Source organism: Elgaria multicarinata, chromosome 10, assembly GCF_023053635.1.
Source record: "Elgaria multicarinata webbii isolate HBS135686 ecotype San Diego chromosome 10, rElgMul1.1.pri, whole genome shotgun sequence".
In the NCBI taxonomy this organism is placed as follows: domain Eukaryota; kingdom Metazoa; phylum Chordata; class Lepidosauria; order Squamata; family Anguidae; genus Elgaria; species Elgaria multicarinata.
Genome location: NC_086180.1, coordinates 62,071,866 through 62,098,916, shown reverse-complemented (window position 1 = coordinate 62,098,916; position 27,051 = coordinate 62,071,866).

Here is a 27,051-nt window from a genome sequence, read left to right as displayed (position 1 = left end):
TGCCCCTCAAACTTACCTCACCTCAATCCCTATTTCTATTTCTACCACAATCTCCAAAGACTGGGTCAGTCTGTACTCTTAACTGGATCCAACATCAGTAGATATCCATGAGTGGACAGTGGTACTGCCTGTTTTCCAGAGCTGCTTCCTCTACAGTGCCTGAAAGCTAAGTCGAAGAAGAAGAAGACGAAGAAGAAGACGAAGAAGAAGAAGAAGAAGAGTTATCTCAGCTTTCAAGCACTGAGCAGGCAGAAGCAATGGAAAGCCCCAAGGGATGGGTAAATCCTCTAGGGGGCTTCCCAAGAACATGATCAAACATAATCTACAGTCTTTAACATTCAAGGATTTAAAACAAGTTAAAAACATGCTAAAACAATTAATAAAATATCAGGACCTGTTTCTAAAAAAACAAAAAAACAACTAAAACACCCCTTAATAAACTGTCAAATGCTTGGAAATATTGGGAAGTATTAACCTGATGCCAAAAAGTTGAGGTGCCAGATGGACCTCCCTGGCAAGAGCATCCCACAATCCTCTTTCTTGTTGCCATCCTCCAAACCTACCTCGGAGGCACTGAGAGGAGAATCTCAGATGTTGTTCATTGTGTATGCGTATGTTCAGACTAGGAGAGGGGTTCCATCAGGTATTTAAGTCCTGAGCCATGTAAGGTTTTATAGGTCAAGATCAACACCTTGAATTGGTCTCAGAAGCATACAGGCAGCCAATGTAATTGGTCCAGAATTGATGTTTTACGCTCAGACTTTCTCGCTATCAATCTGGCTGCCCAAGCTGCAGCTTCCAAACTGTCTTCAAGGGTAGCCTTGCAGTAATCTAACTTGAAGTTTACTAGTAGGGGTGTGCACGGACCCCCCGCTCCGCTTCACTTGCAGATCCGCGATTTTCGGAGCGGGCCACTTCGCCCTGCCCCCGCTCCACCCACTTCCGCTCCGCTCGGAGCTCCGGATCCGGATCGGAGCTCCGTTTTTCCCCCCCATAGGGTTGCATTGAAAGCTAAAAAAGTAAACAACTTTTTTTCTGTGAAAGTTAGAAACCTCATGTTTGGCACCATGACACCTCATTGGGGTATACACAAGCACGCCAACTTTCAATCCAATCCCATCATCCCCTGATTTTTGGGGAATTTTTGAAAATCGGGCACCCCATTCACACCCCTTTCCATAGCTCCATCAATTTGCACGTTAGAAACCTCAAACTCGGCACCATGATAGCTTATCCATGTGTCCACATGGACGCCAAGTTTCAAGACAATCCCATCATCCCCTGATTTTTGGGGAATTTTTTAAAATCAGGCACCCCATTCACACCCCTTTCCATAGCTCCGTCAATTTGCACATTAGAAACCTCAAACTCACCACCATGACAGCTTATCCAGGGATACATACGCATGCCAAGACTCAAGGCAGTCCCATCATCCCCTGATTTTTGGGGAATTTATGAAAATCCAACACCCATTCACACCCCTTTCCAATAGCTCCGTCAATTTGCACGTTTAAAAAAACCCTCAAACTCAGCACCATGACAGCTTATCCAGGGATACATACGCCACACGCCGAGACTCAAGGCAGTCCCATCATCCCCTGTTTTTTGGCGGGGCTTAAACCTGCAGACCTCTCAATGGGGCCATTTCAAAGGAAATCCCAACATGCCATGAATTGGGGAGTAGAGATCAACCTATATGAATCTTCTTCCACACTTGAAAAATGGATTTGGAACTTGAGCACAGGAAGGACTTCTCCCCTGAGTCAAAGCCACACACACACAACATCCCTGCAAGGCGGGCAGGGGAGGAGAGAGGGAAGGCAGGCAGGCAGGCAGCAGACATTTCTGGGGGCATAAGGAAGTGAGCCAAGGATAAGCCAGTAATGCATATAAAATGGAATAAATAAATAAATAAATAAACGAAGGAGGGGTGGAATTAAAAGCAGCAGTGTTGCTGAATAAACAACAAGAAGAACTTTTAAAAAAAGGCTATATCTGTCTTTTACCAGTAATAGGGGGACGTGCCCGGGGGAGAGGGAAGCAGCTGCCAGTTCAGCTCAAGAAAGCCATTGCTTCACCAAGAGCTCTGAGAAGTAAACGCTCACTTCAACTCATAATAGGCATTGCTCCACCGTTTTACTCTCTTTGGAAGGCTCTGATGGACTTCCAGTGCAGGAGAGAGTGGGGGCACGTCCACGATGAGATGCCCTAGGGGAGCTCATCCCCTTGCACCACATCTTTTCAGTTGTTCCCCAAAGTTAGGGTGGGCAGCACTCTCTTATTCTTAGCTTAGTATATGATTTCAGGTTGTGTTTGTGCATTTGGTGGGGCTACTGTGTTAAAAAACACTGGGAAAAGTCCGTTCAGATTAAGAAAGAGAAGTTTCCCAGAATCCCAAGTTACCCGTTTTGCCTATGCCCTCCTCTAACTTTGGGATCATGTGATCATGACCGGGAGCTGACTCTGCCCCTCAGCCCTTTGAAAAAGGTATTTTTCCCGCCGATTTTTAAAAAAATTCTAGCGCGCGACCCGCACCACGCAGAGAGGTGAGAGTAGTCTCAAAATGACCCCCATCCACGACTCTGTGTGCACAAGAATTTTCAGAATGATAGCTTAAAAATCAACCCATTTATCCCCGATTCTTTCCCGCAATGCAATCCTATGGGCGAAAAGCCGAAAACCGCCATTTGAGCCGCGCTGTCCCTGTTTGTTGACCCGATTTTTAAAAAAATATAGCACGCGACCCGCATGACGCAGAGAGGTGAGAGTAGTCTCAAAATGACCCCCATCCACGACTCTCTGTGCACAAGAATTTCCAGAACGATAGCTTCAAAAACAACCTAGTTATCCGCGATTATTTCCCGCAATGCAATCCTATGGCGAAATGTTTTCAAGATGGCGACCGGAGCGCTCCGCCTGAACTAGGAGCTCCGAAAAATGGTCGCTTCTCTTCGCCTTGCTTCTAGGGGTCCGCGGTCCGCTTCTACTCCGCCTCTGGGTAAGGCGGAGCAGGCCAATCCGCTACTGCTTCTCCGCTCCTAATCGGAGCAGAGCACATGCCTAGTTACTAGAGCATAGACTACTGAAGCCAGATTATTCCTTTTCCATCCATAGGGGAAAAGATACTGGTCCATAGCTTTCCCTCTGTTTCATCATTACCATGTATTTATATCCTGCTTTTCTTTCCAAAAAGCATCACCATACAGAAAAAAAACCTACAGTAGTATCAAATAAAATGTCAAAAGATAAATTTATGGAAAAATCAAGAGGACAAACAATGACAACCCATATTTTAACCAAAAATGCAAAAAATCTCCTCCTATGCCTTCCATCTAGTCCTCCTCATCAATATGGGTGGCTTAAACCGTGGGTTCCCTGCTGAAATTATGTTCTCTCTCTTCCAGTCTGCTTCTCAAAACATTAACTGCAATGCTCGGGGCTACAAAGAAGGTGATTGAACTGCCAAAAAGTACAATTAGAGTATATGGAGAACATAATATTCAAAGTAGCACCATGTCTTGCTGCAGAGGGTATCTAGGATAGGAAGAAATGAATATTCAGGAGATAACCAAAGGGCTTGAGAAAATCTAGTCAGGTTCAGCCTATCTCTAACGGAATAAAATGTATGCTTATCATTATTAATACTATCTACTTATTATGCATTTACCCAGTGTATTTATTATGAATTTATACAAGGAACATATTGCATCAGGTTTGCCAGGTTAAAAACACAAGTGGTCAAAAGCCATGATTCCAGTGTTTCTCCACCTCACTCCACCCAAAAAGAGTAGAAAGCTTCAAAACATCTATAACAACAAAACTAATGAAAGTACTTGGATTCAGTATATTACACACTGCAAAGCACTGGAAGACACAAAATAGTCTTTAGAACAAAATGAGGAATTGATTGGGGAGCCTGGAATACAACACGATAGGGGTGCACGGACCCCCCGATCCGCTTCTCTTCCAGATCCGCAACTTCCAGATAAGGTCTGCTCTGCTCTGATCCAATCCGCCTATAGTCCGCTCTGGTTCGCTGCGAAGCTCCGAACCAGATCGGAGCTCCGCTTTTCCCCCATAGGCTTGCATTGAAATCCAAAAAAGCCTACAACTTTTTTTCTGTTAATGTTAGAAACCTCAAATCTGGCACCATGACACCTCATGCACGTATACACATGCATGGCAATGCTCAAGCCAATCCAAGCCTCCCCTGATTTTTGGGGAATTTTTGAAAATCGGACACCCCATTTTCAGACATGGGCTTTTCTCCAACATTTTGACAGATAAAAACTTGGAAGCAGGCACATTCACATTCATGGCAAGTTTCAAGCAAATTCCATCATCCCCTGATTTTGGGGGGAGGCTTTAACCTCTAACGCATCACCCCTAACCCCAATTCACACCCCTTTCAATATCTCCATCAATTTTCACATTAGAAACCTCAAGTTAGGCACCATGACACCTCATGCACGTATACACATGCATGCCAAGCCTCAAGCCAATCCAAGCCTCCCCTGATTTTTGGGGAATTTTTGAAAATCGGACACCCCAGTATCTCAGGGATTTAAAGCTGCAGACAGCTCAATGTTTCAAGATGGCGATCGGAGCGCTCCGCGGAAAGAGAAGCGCTCCGAAAATGGTCGCTTCTCTTCGCCTTGCTTCTAGGGGTCCGCGGTCCGCTTCTACTCCGCCTCTGGGCAAGGCGGAGCAGGCCAATTCGCTCCTGCTTCTGCGCTTCTAATAGGAGCGGAGCACATGCCTAGTTACTATAGGTGAGCAGAAATGGTTATGAGTCCATAGTGAATAATGCAAAGGATGGACCATTTGAGTAAATATGCATCGGACAGGGCTGCTGGTTGACAACGCCATTCTCCCCAGGAAGGACGCATGAGAAATTCATTTAAGTGTGTTTTTGATCAGGATTTACCCAGTTTGCACCTTTTGGATCAAAAACACATGCAATAAGAACATAAGAAGTTCCCTGATGCTGGATCAGACCAAGGGTCCATCTAGTCCAGCACTCTGTTCACACAGTGGCGAACCAGCCATCAGCCAGGGATGAACAAGCAGGACATGGTGCAACAGCACCCTCCCACCCATGTTCCCCAGCAACTGGTGCACACAGGCTTATTGCCTCAAATACTGGAGATAGCTCGCAACCATCAGGGCTAGTAGCCATTGATAGCCTTAGCCTCCATGAATTTATCCAACCCCCTTTTAAAGCCATCCAGATTTGTGGCGATCACTACATCTTTTGGTAGTGAGTTCAATAAATCGCCAAGGTCCATACGTTTCTGAGCTTGCAATGTGATTTATGGAGCTCTGAAAATGAACACATATTGGACGATGTTCCGATAATTTCTCTAATTTGACTTAAACCAGTTATTCGGGTGGGAGGCACTCATCCCACTTCTCCCAGCCAAACTGCCTATTGTCGTATGCATATAATTAGCCATTCTGTGCCTGTTTTCTCTATGATGGTATCAGTCGTCATGGTGGTGATGGTGCCATCCAGATTTTGTGCTCACATTTCTCTGATAGGTGCATTTTGTTTGCAACTTTTCTTAACTGGCCAACCTGATCACAACATTTGGAAAAGTGCGTATTTCAGAGCACAACTGTGTTCCATTTCGTGTATGAACCTGGGAAATGCAGATGAGGTACATTCACATCAAAATATGAACCGAACGAAATTCTTACCCATCACTACCCTTCATCTGGAAGTACCCTGATTTTTCTTAGGTAGTCAACAAACATACAGTCTCAGATGTTTTTCGTAATGGTGGTGGAGGCAGTGGGGGACATTCAGAGTCTATTACTTCTTGAATGTTACTACATCTCCAGGAACTTGGGGTGGTAATGAATGAATGATAAGTAATTAAATGGAATTACAGTAGTAAAGTTTAAAGCCAGAAATTAATGAGAAAAAAGGGACCATCACAAATAAGTTAGCTCAGATAATACGAGGAGAAGTCTGCCATATGTGCTAGTCTGCACTTTCTGATGAAAGCAATTTTACTTGACTGCAATAGGAAATTAAGAATGTGACAAGGCATCAAGTTCTACTGTTATAGGGTGGAATAGTTAAATATATACAGTTGTGTGCCTTCCAGTTAATTTATTTTTTAGAGAGTTATATGATCTCAGAGGTTCAAATCATTGTTTTAAATAGAAACAGAAAGGCGATCCTTGACGTTTAATAGCAACTCTGCCTCCTAGCTCTTTTAGAAAATCTAAGGAAATTAATTGCATGAATTAAGTGTTAGGCTATCACTTTAGAACCATAAATTCATTCATTGATACAAAGGAAAACTAAATCCACAGAGAGAGGAAAATGTGTGTCTTTACTACACTCTAAACCAGATCTGATGTAAGTAATGTTAAATTTTATGGATATTATAATTTAATTAGAAACCAATAACATTTATATTTCACACACAGGAAGCATAAATTCTTAATGTGTTAAGAAGTTACTTGTAATTCTGGAAAATTTATGAGATTTGACATATAGTGAATTCTGAAGGTTTGGTGTTGCTGACCAGATTTTCAAGCTGTTAATTGCATTCTGATGAGGACCTAGAATGCATCCTTCCTGAATAAAAGAGGAAGGAATTGCTGTTGAATTTGAGGCATAGAACTCCCTGTGCCAGTGCACAAACAGTCATTGGCACATCTGTGCAGGGGCTCCTCCAACCCCCAAAAGACACCATCCATCTCATGCAAGGGTCACCATTCCAGTCCACGATAGGTGTGGTTATCTCCCAGCCCTGTACATGAGATACTATGGGCAATTTTAGTAAATTAGCTCCAAAAAATGATCAAATGCTTAATAAGTAAGTCAAATGAGGACATGCAATTTGGTGTTGACTCACTGGCTGATTTAATTTATGTGTCATTACTTCAAGTCAGCTTACAGCATGAATAAGACAACATTAATATCCTTCTGAATTGAAAGTCCATGGCAAAGCGTTTCTGAAAGGACTGGAAGGCTCGGGCACAGTTGAACCTCTCTTGGGAAAGAATAACAAAATGTGGGGACACAACCATGAAGGTCCTGTGGCATATGCTCCACTTTCACTAAATAGTGGAGGTGTGGACAGCTAGGTAATTATAGACCCTGGGCTTAATCCACCACCACCACCACCACCTTCTCCAAGTGCAAGGCATTTCCCTGGACTCATGCCCAAAAGTCTGGGGCAAGCAGTTCTGGTATTGCCATATAAATCAGAACTGCGGCCTTAGCTAGACCTAAGGTTTCTTCCGGGATCGTCCCAGGGTCTTCCCTGCCTGCTCCCGGGATCCCCTGTGTGTCATTTAGATGCACAGGGATGACCCTGGGATGATCCCGGGATAAACCTTAGGTCTAGCTAAGGCCTGAGACTGCGGCCCTTTCTACACCTAAGGATTATCCCAGGAAAATGGAGGGATCGTTCCTGCCTGCTCCCAGGACCCCCTGTGTGGCATTTACATGAACAGGAATGACCCCAGGATAAACCTTATGTCTAGCTAAGGCCTTAGTTACCTTCCAGTTTTTTGAGGCTCTCAGGGGGGTTCTCCAGCTGTTCATAGAAGTGAGGAAGGGTTGCCTTAAAAAACAACAAGGTGGCTAACAGTGCAATATCAACTGGAAAGGTGGAATTGGTCTATCTACACTCCACATCACTTTTACCTGTGCTCAGTCATCCATGCATCCCCTTTGCATCAATCTGTAATTATTAAAAAAAAAAAAACTGCACAAAAATTTGCATTTAAATACATATTGTTAAAAGTATTCTGGCAAAATGCAGATTTCTAAATGGATTTCCTCTCAAAAGATGCATTTTGATATGGGTTTTGAGCAGAGAATCTATCAGAACATTCAGTGAAAGCTAAAGCTGGGGGATCACTAAGGTTAGGTCAACACTACTGCTTTATTACAGTGGTATTGAAGGCCACGGATAACTGTTGGGACACAGGACACATTGTATATACCACTTTCATGGTGTTATTTCCTGCTTTTTATTCCACATTCATAATGATTTGACACAAGGTGTAGAACTGGCCTAATTTCTGATCTGCAAGGCCATACATACCAAAGGTGCAGAACCGGTGAGTTTGGTATCAGAACTTATCAGCATCCTAATACAGCCCCAGCCTTCAAAGATGCCCAAACTGCACAGACCCTCTTGCCAGAATATTCTACCTTTCTGACTTTAGGGTCAGTTTTTCACAAAGACATCTCCCCCTTGTGGCTGCCCCTGGTGATGCATAAGGCATGCTCTCCGTTACAATCTACGTTTCCATTCTGATATTATGGTTCCTGCTTTAACAAGCCAGGCAGAAGTAGAATTTCTTTAGTAGCATAAATACATCTGCACAGAATCAAAGCCATATCTGCTGGAAATCTCATTAGGAATTTAATGAGAATCCTGCTCACATATTATAGCAAAGGAGGTTTAGAGGGCGGGAAAACGGAACAAAACATCTGCAGTAAAACTTAAGGTTTACCAATCCCTTGAGCAAAACACCACTTAGCATATGTTTATTTAGCTTATAGTGAAATGGTGGTGGAGGGGGGAGGCTCTCAGTATACAATTGTAATAACAGCCATTTTGGATGTAGGTGGGGGAAGGGATTCTATTATAAAACTTGTTATCAGCAGCACTAAAACAGGACTACAGTATTCATGGTATTTCTTCCCGTCACCACTCTTTTATTCTATTTCATTTTTTAAAAAGGTCTGATAGAGACCTTAATCCATAATGAGTTTACTTCACAATACTACTATTATATTCCATTATAAGCAGTTGCAACGTAAGTAAGCTCATACACAAAAGCCACATCGCTTCTTAATAGCAGTGCTTGGAATGGAAAGTGAATGATATTGGTCTTGAAAAGTTTTCGCCCAAGACTCAAACAACTGTTCAAGAAGTTGTGTTCATCCAAAGGATCTGGGATTTATGTATTTATTACATTTATGTCCCACCTTTTTCCCTCAAAGGAACCCAAGGCACGTACATAATCCTCCTCCTTTCATGTTATCCTCACAATAACAACCCAGTGAGGTAGGTTGGGCTGAGAGTCTGTGACTGGCCCAAAGTCACCCAGTGGGTTTCCTTGGCAGAGTGGGGACTAGAACCCAGATCTCCAGACTCCCAGTCCAACACCTTAGCCACTACACCACACTGGGTTATGTGTGTGTTTCGTGTGTGTGTGTTGGGGGAGTTAATATTTGCCCCCATCCTCTCCACTATATGGTAAAAGCATTTGAAACTGAGGGAACATCCAGAGGCTGGACGAAGTCCTTTCTGCCCTCCTACCCTGGCCAGTCTTCCTTGTTAATCTTTTGTTCTCCCACCCTACTGCTGCTGCCACACTCTTGAGTCAAGCAGAAGTATATGAAGTGTGACATATGTTTATGGTTTATGTTCACACACAGTCATAGTTTTCCATGTTGTTCTTCATCTTCTATGTGAATGCCAAGTGTGTGGGGGGGAGGCACCCCCATCCCACTCCAGATTGACTATTAAAAACAAACACACACAAGAGCAAAAGCCATAGGAATGACTCATCTAGTTTGGGCCTTAAACCCTCCTCCAACCTAACAGGGTTACACATCTACTGCAAGTGCACTTTACCTGCGGAATTTACACAGATGTAGACCTACAGAATAGTCTTTCCCTGCTGGCTGCTGCCACCTAAATAATGTCCCTCAAAATTCAGTCTCTTATCACTTACCATTTCTTTCTGGAAACAAAAACATACTTGGGCCATAAACAATCCCAAGAATGTATTGATTTTGTCATTGGGGTGTCTTTATACCCAAAACATATGCAATGGTATGGGATGTGAAATATCTCCATAGGTTTTTCACAAAGAAAACTGGTCTACATAAAGAAGATCAAGTACTCTTGGTGTCAGGAGGTTGGCACAAACCATGGGATTTCATTGGGGGAACATTTAGTTCTCCAGAGACAGATTTGTTATGGGGTTAGAAAAACACCCCACACAACAAAAAGTGTTAGTTTTTAGTAATAATAAAATTTTGCCTAAAGTTTATCTTGATGGTTTATGATATTTTTTCTAGTGGTTTAATATTTTCTATTTAAAACACACTTCTTCTGACACTCCAGGCACATTTGAAATTGTGGGGCATTTTATCACCCCAGAATACACTGAAAAATGGTTTGGGGTAATAAAATGACCCCAAAACACATTTGTGTATATATTTTATGATTATTGGATGAGGATAAAGCATAGTTGAAGTATAAGAAGCTTGTCACATGCCTAAGATTTTTTTAAAAAATGAGTACATACTATTCATCTCCCAAATCTTTTCATTTCTTCACATTTCTCAGTATTTTTGAGTAACAGAAACATCACTGCTTTGTACAACTCAAGTGAATTAGTTCTAGCTGTAGGGTTTAAATTGGAAGTTTCTACAAACTGAGAATTCAAAGAGACAGGGTCAAAAGCCCCATAACCAAAAGCACTACACTGATCCTACCATAGGCATCACTTTCAAGAATATTAAAAATATCCATTGATCCTAAAATGGTATAAAATGTTTCAGTAACTTTAATTCTGTCCAAAATGGAGGGCTGAGTGAATAGAGCAGAATTAAAACCTGGGGATGGTGATGATTACGTATTGTGTATCTCCAAATGGTAACACTGGGCTCCATCACACATAATTTCCCTCCCTGCTTTGCTTCTGCGTTTTTTACCTCCAATGTTCTTTCGCTTGTTTGCTCTTCCACCCCACCCCTTCTCTTTCTCCCTCCATTTCATTGTTTGCTCCTCCCCCCCCCTTTAACAAGGCAGGTCCTGTCAGATGAGTACTTCGAGTACTTTTGTATTGAGTACTCTTACTATATAAGAGCTTCTATATTGTATTTTATATTATGGTTTTATACTGTTGTTTTATACTTTGAATGTTTTTAATTTTTGTGAACCGCCCAGAGAGCTCTGGCTATTGGGTGGTATAGAAATGTAATAAATAAATAAATTAATAAATAAACCAGACTGCCTTTCTGCCCAGTAAAATGGAATGACCCTTTAGTCTGGCTCTTTGAGGGCATTGAGGGAGTACAATCCTGCCTTTGCAGAAATTAGGGCATTGTATTATTAAAAACAACAACACACATTTGAGCCTGGGGGGCAAGGTTTTGGTTTTATATTGATTCTTGGAGCTGGCTGCTGGGAGAGATTGCTTTTCCCTGCCAGGATTTGATGCAATCCATTCAAGCCAACAGCAAGGCTCCAGTCACAGCACATGCCCCCGACAAAATAAAACACTCTTAGGGAAAATAATTTAGATTTTAGACATTGTAGGAAAAGATGGGAAAGACTGGGGAAGAGGCGGGGTGTCAGCAGGACAGGCATGGCATCATGTGAGTACCGTGCTGCAAATCCGCACACCATAGGGTGACCATATGGAAAGGAGGTCACCTGGTGAAATTCCCTCTTCATCACAACAGTTAAAGCTGCAGGAGCCCTGATCTCTTTTAAATCTGGTCACTCTAGTATAGCTCCTGCACCTTTAACTGTTGCGATAAAGAGGGAATTTCACCAGGTTCTCCATATATACAAATGACACCTGCTGAAATTCCCCTTTCAATACAACTGTTAAAGATACAGCAGCCCTGTCTTCCATTTCATATGGTCATCCTAGCACACCAGGCATGGCAAGGGTGTACTAAATCATTGGTGAGATGGAGTTCACTATGGAAGATGTATAGTTGTGGGTGAGGGAGGATGCATGAAAGAAGACACAGACACCAGAGCATTGGGTATAACTAGGGCCTCTTTATTGAATAATTCTGTTAATCCAACCCTCCCCGGATCTGAGTGTGACAGTGCGGGAATCTCACATCTACTCAGGCCTACTGCCTGCCAAAGGGCGAGCCACTCTCCAGGCAAGAAGCCGTTTCACCGGCTCCCTGCCTGTACGACACTCTGAGAGTGTGGAGAGACCATCCCACTGCACCCCCCGCCCACTGCCATAAGGGACAGTGGGTAGATGCAGTCAGTATGGTCTCCAACTGCACGCCATAGCCTGACTCGCAAGCCGCACAACCCCGAGGAGCAGGTCCTCTGGCTATGCAGCTCACCGCCCAGGGTGCCAGTGGGCTCACCGTCCCTGTCCTGGGTTTAGATTCCCGCACCTTCCTGCTCACAAATTAACCTACTTATAACCCAGATCGCCCTAACGCTCCTAGTATGAAGTAGGCGAAAACCACATTGTGGGAAAAATTCCTACTTAACCCTCCTTCCAAAAGGAGCAGCTGGCTAATCCCAAACTAGGAACGGGCGGGAGGGAGGGAGCCAAAAAACAGAAAGAGGCCGAGCCTCGGGCGGTGCGGCTTTTATAGCCGCGGCCCCGCCCCCAGCACACGAGGCTCGCACACTGAGCCATGTGAGCTCTTGCTCCTTTCCAGCCCCTCCTAACCCACAACCGTTGCTTTCCCGCCCAAACTTTCAGGTTGGGCGGGAAGCATATTTTTGTTCATTTTCTGAAGGACAACGCAGTAATTCTTCTTGGGGCTAGACTGCACATTACACACAACTATGTATACTAAAATGGCTTCTTCTCCAGAAGATGGAAGTTTCTTCTCATTAAAACTGTTTCAGGAAATGGTGAGTTGAAGTGGACACATGGCAGGAGGAAGGGGTGCGTTAACACTTTCTCCAGTGCCACTTTGTCCCTGGAAATGACCTCCCAAAGTGCTCTCTCTGTGTAAATTTGAGGGTGGTGGGAAGTAGTGTAAGAGCTGCTTCCAAGTAAGTGGGCATAGGGTTGCAACCTGAGGGCTGAGTCACATGTTACTTTAAAGATGTAGCTAGTAGCTATGACTTCCCTCCTCTTTTTCCTACTCTAAAGTAAGCACACCTTATTGGGGGGGGGCTTCAATCCCTTCCTCCAATCGGCAGTTCCAATTGAGATTGAGGGCGGTCACACCTGCAATATATATTGCTAATTAGTTATCTAGATCACTAGTTGGCAATTTAAATTGCAGGCACGGGGGGGGGGGCGGGGGGAGAGAGGCAGGAATCCAGATTGGGACTGCACCGGGGGAAAGGCTAAAATGACCCCTACCCATGAAGCTTGAGTCCCATGTTCAGTCTAGAGTAAACAACAAACAAACAAAATCAGTAACATCTTTTGAGGCCAAGACACTGGAGAATTCCTGGAATAACCACTAACAGCTTTCTCCCTCAGAGAAACAGATCATGACTTTCTATTACTAGAAGACAAGACTTATTTTGAGGGTTTGCATTCTTTTCAACTACTAGTAACATCACCCAATGTATCTTGTATTATTAGTATTAGTATTAGAATAATAATAATACAGTCTCAGATTTTAGTTACATATTTTCATTGCACACTCATTCAGATTTTGTTCCAATTAGTTCATAATTATGTAGTCCTTACACTGTGAAAAATCCAACTAACCCCTGCTTAGAGTAGATCCACTGAAATGAATAGGCCTTAAAATAATCATGACTAACTTAAGTCCCATTTATTTCAATGGCTGTAGGGCTTCAGTTGGTTTCTACCCATTTTTCCCAGTAAGTCATAAGATTTCCCTTTGCCCTGCACCTTATTGTTCTAAAACATAACAAAAAGAAATAACTTTTCAATAAAATTGTTCTTACCATCTCTATTCTAATATTTGTGAATTTCTGCATAAATGCCAGTTCCAATACCCTCGTAATTTATTCTCTTATTGATAGGATATCCTTTTGTTTTCATTTATAACTGATTTCAATTCTAATGGCCACTAGCAAATTAATGATCATTTCCTGATCTTCCTCAAGTAATTCATTCTTCACATATCCAAAACCAACCAAACATCTCCTAAGGCATATAATTTCCTGCCAATTAATTTATATTTTAGTATCCTTTTCCAAACTATCTTAATAGTTGGACAATACCAAAAGATATGCGACATATTTGCTCTCACAAATCCACACATCCAATATATATATATAATTTCTACTTAGCTATATATGACTCAGTCTTTAGGTATTAGATATCATCAAAAATATTTTATAAAAATGATCCTTTAGATTTAAACATAGTGTTTCTGAGGAGACTTTGACCTGGTTTGCATGATCAAATCAGTTTAAGAAATGGTGGGCTGCAGCATGTGCCAGCATTTGCTGGGCAATATTTACATATTTAATGCCTAACTGAGGCTTGTTTTGTCATATGAACCCAGAAACACTGTGTAATATGAGGGTTAAACAACCCTCACATAATCCAACAACAGTCCATTGCTTATGTGAGAGTTGTTAACACTTACATAATTCATGTTCTGTTGTTGGGTTTTTCGAGAGTTGTTTAAACTTCACATAACTCACAGTCCCTGGGTTCACATAAATTTCAAAGGCCAGGTGTTAGATATTCAAAATGGCTGCTTGTACACACTGAAGCCACAGTGGGCTGTTCAATTGTGTGATCGTGCCCACTGACTAGTGCACAATCTTATGCATGTTTAAACAGAAAAATGTTTTACTACTTGCCGAATTCCCTAACTGGTATGTCTGGCTAGGGAATTCTGGGAGTGGTAGGGCTTGTTTCCATATAAAAATGCATAGCTTTGTGCCCTTAATGTTTTCATCTAGTACACTTAAATTAATATTCAGTTTTGTTAATATAAAAATTTCCTAGATTTTTTTAAAAGTATCTTTTTCCCCCCACATACCAAGTAACCTGTGCATTTCACCTAAGGATGGAGACAGATCTGAGTAACACCTAGCTATCCTATTTATTTATTTTTAAAAGGAGGCTCAAGCAACTTGCAGACACACTATCATATTTCATTATGAAAGGCAGGCAAGGCCAAAAATAACTAACTAACTTGAGTTCTGTTCATCCTGCTCTGAGGAAAAGTGAACTCTATTGTACCATGAAAATATATAGTTGTTCCAGTGGGCGATATATCTACTTTGACTTAATGTAATAAAACTCCTTGAGAAGTCTTAATTTCTAGGTTAATCTGAGCAAGATTAATTTAACATCAGATAAAATATTTACAATGACCTTTTTGCTATCTTTCCATAGTCAAATATTTAAATTCCCATTTCTGCTGTTTTCTCACCCATAAAATTAAGACATGCTTATTGTAAAATAGTTCTGTAATAATAAGAATGAGCCCAATGAAGATAATACCTGCTTCCATACCCAGGGAAACAGAAAGTCTTGTTTCAACTTTTTAAATAGCTCTGTAAGAACTACAGTGGGTTAAAAAAAAAAAAAAAAGAATCAGTGAACAACAAGCCAAATACCCAACTAAGAAAAGGAGGTCATGTTCTCCCAGACAGACACTATTTTTAAAATGAGGACACATTTCATTGTTCTGGTGAGTGTCAATTTGATTCATTATAATCAATAGCTTCCTCTCTCTCTCTCCAGCTATTACATTTCGAAATGAGAGGGCAGATTTGTCATACCAAGATTAATTTCCACTCACCAATCAAAAGAGCTTTAGATCCAACTGCAATAGCAACTTGAATTAACACCATTATTTTGTGGTTTGTCACGGTCATTCTCAGAGTTTGATCAGATAGCGTCTTCTGCAATGGAAATGACCAGACAAAACTACACAAGTGACTTTTGTTTTGAGGAAACACAACCAACAATTTAAGACTAAAAGTGCACTTGCTACTGAAATGATGGTCAATTTGTTCACTTTTGAATCCTAATTCAAAATGTCATGGCCATTCTGAAACATGTTTTCACTGTATTTACAATTAATCTAATTACAAGAATGGGATTCTTGCAATATATGTATTCGCATAACATCATTTTATTTGACATAATTGGATGATTTTAAAAAATTTTTTAAAAAAAATACTATTTTTATTGATTTTCAAGTAAGGACAAATACAATAAATACACAGAGTAAAAGAAAACACTCAACAACAATATAGATGTTCCCATAGCACCACTATAAAAAAGCATGGGTGTTCATTCCTTCAATAAGCACTTGGTACAGAAAAAGATGCAGGTTAACCAAACCAAAAGGATTCCTGAGTCATTGGGGGTCTAGGTTCGCCAGGATTCATATTAATAAATGTGAAAAAGTTCAGCCAGTTTTCCACAAATGTGTCTGATGTTATTTCTCCTCTTGCTAACCTGTTATGTTGTGTCAGTTGTGTCAATTTATCATATTGGATTTTTAAAATTTTTACTCCTCACCTTTTCTTTTCTTTTCCTGTTTACCATTCAGGAATCTTGTTGGATGTAGAGCAGTATATAAAATTCTGTAAATAAATAAATAAATATTTTTGTTACATTAAACAATGTTATTCTTATATTGTATCCCCTTCCCAAATCCACCTTTACTCTTGCACCTTTACAGTACAATTACCTCCTACTTTTCTATATTTGTTATTAAAATTGGATGACAACTTGGTTAAAAAAGGAATCCATCGTAAGACGTAAACATTGAAACCCGTATGAGAAATAGTGAAACATCTTGACAGCAGAACACAAAGAGCAAGATCAATATAACAGAGCAACCGTTAAAGATTAAAATTCAGCTGGAAAGAATACATTTTAACTACTAATATAAAGGCAAGCAGACATAAGGCCTAGTAGATAGCTCCAGAAGTGGCATTCAACAATGTAGGTGCCACCACAAAGAAGGCCCTAACTTTATTGCTCACCCATCATACTGTTGTCGGTGAGGGGGCACAGAGGAGGACCTCCCAATGCCAATCTTAATGTGCGGACTTCACATTAAGTGGTTTGTAATTATAAAGCAGGGTGGGCAGAAGGTATTTGGGACTTCCAACTTCCACAAGCCTCTACCAGCATGAAGAAAGGTCAGGAATGCTGGGAGATGGTCCCAAACATCTGAATATCTACTTTCTGCCCAACCATTCTTTATTACACATATGCATCCATTCTGTGAAGCAGACTTCCAGCCTCCATGCTTTGCCTACAACTCCTACCATCCCTGACCATTGTCCATGTTGGATGGGGCTGATGGGAGTTATTGGGACATATCTGGAGGGATACAGGTTGGGGAAGATTAATTTCAAGCACTGTACTGGTTCTTCTATCTAGCCATTCAAGATGCTAAACCACCTAGACCCTCATTCTGATTTGGCAGTGCCCTTTTCCCATTCTTAAAACTAAATGAATCAATGAGCATCCAGGGAACTCACAAAAACTCAGATTATGAGCCAGAGTTTCTATGGAAATCTAGTGATTGTGATCAAGAAATGAAACTAAAGATAGAATGTTTAATGACTGAACAACTCTCAGTATCTATTGCAAAAAAAACCTGTTTTAAATTTACAAAGGTTTGAGGACAGCTTCGATAATAAAACCATTGGCTCCCATGAGTGGCATAATCTAGCTAAACATAAGCAATTGTTAAAAAGTACCATTGATTTCAATAAACAAGCTAGACTTATGCTGAACATGACCCAAAACTCAACGGGTGAGAAATTTCTCACTATCCCTTTGAACAGATCCTTGAGTTGCTATAGAAATGAATATGGTACTCCCTTTAGTATCAAACCAACAGCATTTTAAACCAGGATAGCACAGAGATAAGGGATCAGAGATAACGCTGAAAAAATGGAACTGTATTCTCAACAGGGCTTATAATTTTTTCAACATGCCCACTTAATAATATACTAGTGTTATTTGACAGTAGTAACATTGATCTAAATTTTAAATACAGCAGAGAACAGTTAGAACCGTAACTGGGACAATGCAAATTTACTATATGATTGGCAGACATCTCTTCAACAAAAAGGTGTTTGTATTGAAAATACAGAAATTATTTACAAAATACCAAGAAACTATTGTCCAGTTGCTATTTTTCAGTATTCTTTTGTTTTTAAGTGCAAGACAAAGTGGATTTTGGGGTGGTGGTGGAAGCACTGTCTTCCCTTCAGCTGTGGGTATACTTTAGAGTTAGCCTAGGTTCTAGCACCCATAGATGACTTCAGATGAAGTCAACAGGAGGTTGCAGGATGATCTGGGAGTCTAAAGGAAGTGGGATTGGGATAGTAAGGAGGAGACTGAGGCCTTCGCTTCACCTAAGGATTATCACAGGCAAATGGAGGGGTCATCCCTGCTTGCTCCCGGGATCCTCTGTGTGTCATTTGGATGCACAGGGATGATCCTGAGACAATCCCGAGATATACACCTGTTCTAGGCATGGCCTGAAGCCAACTGAAATGTAAGCTGACTGAAATGTAAACCAGAACAGGCATAGGTGAGTGTAAGGGGTGTGCCGGGTGTTCCCAGGCACACCCTAAAGTTTCAAGCAATAAGCATCTCCTCAATCCTCCCCTCACCTGCAATGGCCCTCCCACAGTCAGACGAGCAGAACACGTAGTAGGGCATCAGTGTCTACAGTGCTTATAAATGAATGAATAAAAAATGTCCTTTATGATTTAGTATGCAATAAATGTTCACCTTTTTTAAAAAAAAAAAATCCCTGGGTGCACACCGTAATGAAATGTGCTGTGCACACCTATGAAAACAGGCAGAGTAAATTAGGTGAAGGTTCCAAGAAGAATGGATGCAGTAGAAATGGGCAAACTCACCTTTGGCTGCCCTGCATGCCAGAGCCCAGCCAGCCACCTTACCTTGTTCGCTGTGCACAGTGAGCTGCTGGGCGGTTCACGGTCACCCAACATGCAGTCTGCTGGGTTCTGCTCCTCCAGTGAGCTGCCATTTTATGGGAAATGGTGACTCATCCTTTTGCATAAAGGGCCCTTTTATGCAAATGGCAGCTGTAAATAGGGTGATTTACCCAACATAGCAGCTGTAAATGCTTTAAATAGACTATTTGCACCATGTTTACATGTTAGTTCTTGCAACAGCTGTAATTGCAAGACCCCGAGGATCAAGTATATTTCCAATTCTTGTGAAATGGGTGCAAAGAGCTATCCTATAGCTGGAGACATATGTGATTATACAAACAAATGGAAATAGCTGGAATTTGTAAATTAATAAAATGAGCACAATAAAAAATATGTACGTTGCAAATCACATGTTTTCGAATTGGCAACCTAAAAATAGGTTTATATATGAGTTGGATCCTGGCTAAGTTAGTCACACTGAACTCCCCTTGAAACCAATGGCACTTTAATTAGTAATGACGATCTTTTTGCATTTATGATGGGATCTATGTGTGCTAACCTAGTGTGGATCTAACCCATGGAGTCCAGGAGTGCCCCTTCGTTTTCCTCGCCGCATCCTAGTAGCACAGGAAGGTTGTCGCTGCTTCCATTTGCTTTGTGTTTCTACTCTAGAGAGAACTCCAGCCTTTTACAGTTAGCTGTGTCACTCATCACATGATTGGGGAAAGCTCAGGGCACTTCATTCATGATAGCAAACACCATTGCCTGTTCATGTGAGTACTGGAACTTACAATGTTTTGACCATGTGTTCCATTAGAAAAGTACAGTTCTAGTACTCCACGCTTTATCCTATAAAAGGCTATATAGCACTTAACCCAGATTTCCTGACCATGTCTTTACAAGCCACTAGGGAGGCAACGAACATCACGGAACTCTTTTCATATTAAACCACATGTTGAACTGAAATTAGTATCCCACAGATGGAAAAACGAAAGGCTTTTTTTAGATTGGCTACTCATATGCTTTTTATTCTTGAAGACAGAATCTGGGCATTTCTTTCCATAATTTTAACTCATTTTGTGATTCAGTTGACCCAGAATGTTTAAACCATGTCTTTCACTTAGTCCAAATATTATAATTAAAATTAGCTGTTCTCCTTGTTTGCAGGTGATATGCAGGCTTTATTCTGCCATGCATTCAAAGAATGTGTGGAGAGGAGCAGGTCACATGTGCTGCCCTCAATGTCCCTATCGGCTCCAGCCCTGAGCTTCCCATATTGAGCAAGAAAGTCTGAAGGAAGATCCTTTTTCCCCATAACTGAAAATACAAAGAATCCTCCCGATTGCGTGGAGGATTCTAAAGGCATTCCGCCGAACATACCAAGAATTTCCCTTCTGACTGTCCTACTAAATAGGCAAAGGTCAGAGGTGTTGCCAAGGATGTCCACAGCTGGGAAATATGGCATTGTGCTCTTTAGGGGAAGGAAAGATTCTGAAATTTGCACAAATTACTGAAAGATCTGCACAAACCACAGCCAAATTTGTACAAGTATGTGAATCTGACCATAATTTGTGTCAATTTGACCATAATATGTACACACGGCTTGCAAATTGGTGCAAATTGCATAAGCTCCCCATCCCCAAATGCGCCAAATTCCAAGAATATCTGCAAACTGCCAAACTCACTGCAGACGCAGTCAAGCACCATAGCAGGAACCAAAACAAAATCCAAGAGGATGAGCCAGGGAGGCTCATCAAACTCCACCCCCCAAACAAATAATAATAATAATAATAATAATAATAATAATAATAATAATAATAATACTTACCTGCTTCTCACTCGGGATCAAGGCAGGGAACAACATTACATACAAATACCATAAAATACATAAAACTGATTAAAAGCATATAAAACTGATACGATATTAAAATAACAGTCAAACATCTTAAAATTCATCTGGGTAGATTTCTCCAACATCCCTTGATGCTGCCAGCAGAGACAATGGCCATTTCTACACCTGCCTTTTTTGAGGGATCGTCCCGGGATCATCCCTGTGCATGCAAATGACACATAGGGGATCCCAGGAGCAGGCAGGGACGATCCCTCCATTTTCCTAGGATAATCCTTTGGTGTAGAAAGGGCCACTGGCAGTGTGCACAATGAAAGTGGCACAGTGCTATCATTCTTCCTTCCCCACCCTCTCATTTTGATACAACCCCTCTTTCCTTTTCTCCAACTTAGGGTGCTGAGTAAAGTTGATTTACTCATATCATCTTTGGTGGTCATATGTAGTATCTTCTATAATTTACATTTACCCAATACATGTTCTAACTGTGATTTTCTCATGCCATCATCTACACATCCATTGAATTTGGAACAGTCACTCTTAAATGCTTTTCAAGTATTGCATACCAAGCAACTTTGCACTGCCTGTTCTAGACATGCTCACATTCCGCTGAATCTGTGAGGAAATGGAGACAAGAAGGCTGCTAGGTTCTGTTTCCCTTAAGTGTGCAGGTAGCAGCACTTTCAAAATGGGAAAATGACCATTGTAAGCCAAGGCATTTTTACAATGCTATAAACACTTGCTGGTTATTTTTCCAGGTCAAATATCATGCATTCAGTGCTTGGATACTTACCAAACTTAAGGGCCAACAATTTTATTAAAATCATAGCTTGCAGAGTAGTTGTAGTGTTAGTCAAGCTCTGATTTCTTCAGGATAGGTGTGAGGATCAGCATACATCTGCCGATACTTGAACATTTCCCCCAAATATAGCAGCTATATATTAAGGCTGCCCTGAAAATCACCCCCATCCCCATACCACACATAACTTTTATGGGACTATTCTTCTTTGCAGCAAAGGTGGGAGAGAATATTGATGACTTTCAGAAGAATTTACAGAACCTTTGGATATGGGTGGGCTTACCCTTAAAGGGGAGGTGGTCAAGGATTTTCCTTTCTTCCTTTGTTACAGGGGGAAATCATTTGCTATGACTTCAAGTCATAGCATATTCTTTCCATGACAAAACCAACTAAAATAGTATTTATGACACACAATGCATTTAAGATTGCATGGGTTGACTCAAAGCCGTGCAGTCCACAATGTTTCCATACAAAGAAGTTTGTCACACTGACACTAGGCATTATTTTTCTACTATGCAAGGCATGTAAATAAAATGATAAACTTCCATGATGTAAGTTTATATATAGGTACATGATTGTTAAACAAATAAAGGGGGGGGGAATCTAACGCTAGCTTGCCCCAGTCTTTTGGGCATGAACAAAAGCAATTTATTATTGAATGAAAAGGTATTTACAATACAATCCTATGCATGCCCATTCAAAAGTAAGTCCAATTAGGCTTAGTTCAGTTACATTTATTTGCTAAGGACCACTGGTCATCACAAACATACAACATAATCAATTAAAACATACATTTTAAGATAGCTGGTCCCATGCAAATTGAACCCTATTTTCTGTAATGAATGTATATCTATTTTGGCTGAAATAGAGACCTTATCCCTATCATTCAACAGATAACAAATCTTCTTCAGTGATGCTTATTTCCAAGTAAATGGGCATAAGATTTCAATCAAAGGTAGTATTATAGGCATGTCCTCAGAATTGTACGTTGGAGCATGGGGTGGCATAAGAACACTGAAGTAACAGTATAGTTACCCAGCAAGTAATTCTGCTGACAAGGAGAAACCATCTGCATAGCAGGGAAAGGTTTTATGTCAGCTAAAATTAAAAACCTGCAGTAGGAGGGAAATAAGCTGGAAGGCTTGAAGTAAGACCACCTACCCTTAGCTGGTGGCAGCTGCCAACGCTGCATATATTCTTTATATCTGATATTTTCCGGCCTGGCACAAAAGGTATGTCTGAGGCATTTGTGTGTGGGGTATATATGCTCTCTCACTTTTGCTCTCTCTCACTCACACACACACTATAAAAACATTAAGCCAAGAAATGTTGGCAAACCTACATTTATTTTTAGCCAACAAGATTTACAGTGCAGTCTTGCTACTCCGAAGTAAGTCTCACTGAGTTCAATGGGGCTTTCCCCCTAATAAGTGGGTGTAGAATGCTGCCTCCCTCCTTCTTATTAGGAAGCCAAGTTTCCCATAGAAGCTTACCACAGGCCCACACAATACATTTTAATTAGAGCTGTGCACAGGTAGCCTCTCAAAATTCTCCACCCTATTTCTCTACCTGTATACAGGTAGAGAAATTGGGGGGACAATTTCACCAAACTTCTCCAGGGGGAAGAGAAATTTCCCATCTATTTCTCACAGGTAGGCATCACCATTGGCAAGGGTTGTAACAAAGATTCTTTCTTTTTTCATATGTTTTTTGTTTTCTTCACTGCCCCTACAAGTGGCAACAGCATCAACTGTGTTGGCAGCTGAGCCCCCATTTTGCATCATCCACTATGCCATTTAGGGTGACCATATGAAAAGGAGGACAGGGCTCCTGTATCTTGAACAGTTGTATTGAAAAGGGATTTTCAGCAGGTGTCATTTGTATATTTGAAGAACCTGGTGAAATTTCCTGTTCATCACAACAATTAAAGCTGCAGGTGCCCTGTCCTCTTTTAAATCTGGTCACTCTAGTATAGCTCCTGCAGCTTTAAGTGTTGTGATGAAGAGGGAATTTCACCAGGTTCTCCATATATACAAATGACACCTGCTGAAATTCCCTTTTCAATACAACTGCAAAAGATACAGGAGCCCTGTCCTCCTTTTCATATGGTCACCCTAACTATGTCCCATATACCTAGCATCACTCTAGAGCATTGAAAGGAGGGAATGCAGCCATCACAAAAACTGTGAAGAAAATATGGAGAAAGTTCTGAAAAGTGTCCTTTTATTTCTAGGGGCTAAGAAATGAAAAATCTTTTTTTTCCCATGAAAGGGGCTTCCATTTTGAATGTGTGTTTTGTCCTTAACTAGTAACTGTGAGGTGGCTGAGAGCACTGACTATATTCTTCTTTCTATTACACATCTCACCACTGCTGTATAGTCTTCCAAGCTGCCTGCATTTTGCGATCTGAAGAGGCCCTATGAGAGTAATAAATTCCTAATGTCTTCCCCTGGGTGGGAAGCACAGGAAGCCAAGGAGGCTACAGGCTGTCAGAGAGATGATTGTACAATGAAAGACAAGGCACATGGGCACACTGCATGGCTCCCTCCCATGTATGGTAAGGACAAAACCCCAAGATTCAACACATGAGAATTTCTCTGAAATTTCTTCTCTATCAAAATGAATGAAACATGTAGACATTTTCATGGGAGAATTTTTTGGCCCAGCACTAATTTTAATAATTATTTATACATGCTGTAGGCACAGTTCAGAGTTGTTCTGTAGCATGGCCTTTGCTACATGCAAATATATGCCCCTTCCCCCAATTTCCATGAAACATACAACCAGCACTATCACTTCTGGCTAGACTTCTACCGTGTTTCTCTAAAGCAAAATTCAAGGTAAGTTTTGAGGGTCTTTCTGATGTAAATCTCTAGTAATGTTGAGTGGAACTCAGCTGACAGATTTTCAGAAAATTATTTTTTAAAAATTGGAGGGGGAGTTATGTCACATTTCTAACTACCACTAAATTTTCCTTCAAATTTGAGGCGCTCGTGTAGGGTCCTGTTTAGACATTAGACATTTAGGCAGTCATTTCTGAGGGAGTTTAACGAGATGTATGAAATTTTCCACGGAGTGCTATATTTCTGCTTTTGGGAGTTCTAGTCACAGAATAGTGGGGGAAAGTATCTTAACTCAGTCTTCCAAAACAATAGGAAAGTAATACAGTCAGAGTTGACAATGTTGCTCATATGTTTAAGAAGCAGTTCCTAATGATTTGCCTTACTCAGCAGCATTTTTCCCTTACCAGATACAAAGATCTGTGTGCAGAAACATTTTTCCATATGGAGAATCCCCTATGCTATACTGGAACTCTGTGTACATAGAAGGAAATACATTAGCTAAATGGGTAACTGGACTGGAGAAACCTAATTTAGTTAAATTAAGTATGCTAAATAAATAGAATATATCACACACATACAATTTTCCTTTAAGGTTCACATTAGAACACACACCCAACTCCATTTAATAGATAAATTCATGCATATTCCAAAGACAACATTAATGTTGTAAAAATCTGTTTATCTGCTCTCTAGTGCCAGAAATGGCAAAGGAAAAAATGTGAGGGGAAAGATTCCCATGCTCAATTAATGGGTAATACGGGCAAATTATTAGACATAATTTCAGACTTTTTAAGAGTCCATTTGCTTTACTCTTGGTTAGAAATTTTGTGCCAGTTTTAGTACTTTGCGTGAAACTATTCATCCAGTGGAGCTAAATCAAAAGTGAATTGAGCGCATGGACAAAGCAATTTTATCTGACATTGCAGAGAGCTCCAGTGTTGAAGCCTCCAAGATATCCAAAGCTCTGTTGATGCAAGCCTAGTAGGACAAAAGAAAGATGTTTTGTTTTGTTTTTCACGTCGTTGGCTTTTCTTTCGCTGGGCCTGTTCAGACAACATGCTAAGCCATGGTTAGGCAGCTAACACTTTTGCAGAAAATGATTAGTGAGTGTGCCATGATGTCTCACTCAAAATGCTTAACCACCATGGCTTAGCATGTCACCTGAACAGGGCTGCTATTTCTTTTTTTAACTATTTCCCTCTCAGTACAAGCAATGAGAGGGAAATAATTTGCAGCAGCTCCGGGGATGGCATAAATATTTCCCTGGGCTGTCGGGGCGCCTGGGGACTATGTGAGTTCCAGATCTTGCAGATCCAAAGCCTCCTCTGATCTGCCCACATTAGACCCCTGATCCTCCCTGTTTTGCCTCTCTTTACCTCAGGGAGGTAAGGGCGGCAGTTATCTGCACAGGGGCTGGGATGCAGGAACTTAGGTTGGATATCCCCATCCAAAGGCAGACCCCTCTCTCTGCCTTGGAAGGGGAGACCTGAAAACTAGGGCTGTGCACGGACACCCCCCCATCTGCTTTGGATCCCGATCCACAACTTCCAGATCGGGTCCGCTCTGCCCCACGTTGATTCGCCTATTGTCCGGTCCGATCCACTGCGGGGCTCCGGCTCCAGATCAGATCTCCATGTTTCCCCCCCACCATATACTTACATTGAAAAGCGCCCCCTCCCCATTTACCTGCCTCCGTTGCGTTCTGGTGGTGGCTCCAACTGAGCCCAAGGCCTCAGTTGAAGCCGCCGCCAGAACGCGACAGAGACAGGTAAACCCCCCTCCCCCTGCCCCCTTACCTGGCTCTGCCACTGCCACACAGACTGCAGCAGCACCAGGTAAGGCCCCCCTCCCCCCTCCCCACTTACCTGCCTTTGTTGTGGTCTAGTGGTGGCTTCAACTGAGCCCGAGGCATCTGGTCTTCCTGTTTGAGGCCTCAGCCTCAGTTGAAGCCACCACCGGACCATGACGGAGGCAGCTAAGCCCCCTCCCCCCTGCCCTCTTACCTGGCTCTGCTGCTGTCGCTGCATGGACTGCCACGGCACCAGGTAAGCCCCCCTCCCACCACACTTACCTTTTTTTCAGAGCTCCAGATCAAGGCAAAGGATCCGCTTCGTCTTGATCTTCTTTGTCTCGATCCGCAGCTCCCCTGACCTGATGCGTCTCCCTCTTTGTCGGAGTCGGATCAGGCTGCTCCACTATCGGTTCTAAGAACTGAAGCGGAGCAGAGCACAGCCCTACTGAAAACTACTGTGGCCCTGGAATGCCTTCTCACAGACCATAGTGAGCTGAGTATAATGTGAGCTGAGTTAAGCAAGCTTTTATGAAACTAGCCAATAAGACCACATCACACCAGTCCTCTTCCAGCTTCATTGGCTGCCAGTCCAGGTCCAGGCCCAATTCAAAGTGCTGGTATTAACATTTAAAGCCCTAAACGGCTTGGGGCCAGGCTATCTGAAGGAACGCCTCCTCCCATATGTACCTGCCCAGACCCTATGGTCATCCTCAGGGGTCCTTCTCTGTGAGCCCCTGCCAAAGGAAGTGAGCAGCTTGTGTTAAAGCAGAAATGCATCATTTCTGCTGCTGCTGCATCACTAAAATTCAATGGCATTTCAGCAGTGTGGCGGTTTAGTTGGCCACATGTGTGAATATTCACCCCTGGACACTTAAAGGTTGCTCACCTGTGTGATCAACTGACCATAATACTTAGCTTTAAAAATATTTAATTTGACACTGGATCAGGCTACACTTATTGCAAAATAATAAGCAAGAACTCAAACGTATTCTGAAACAGTTACTGTCTGGAGATATGTTTATCAGAAATGACACGAGAGCAGCACAATGCTAGCCATTTTTGTATTTACTTGTCTCTTATCTCACTATAGTAATCACACTGGTCTTCAAGTTAACATGTGCCCAATTCTAGAACAAATTGTTTATAATGAATTGAAATTACTAATGACTTCATTA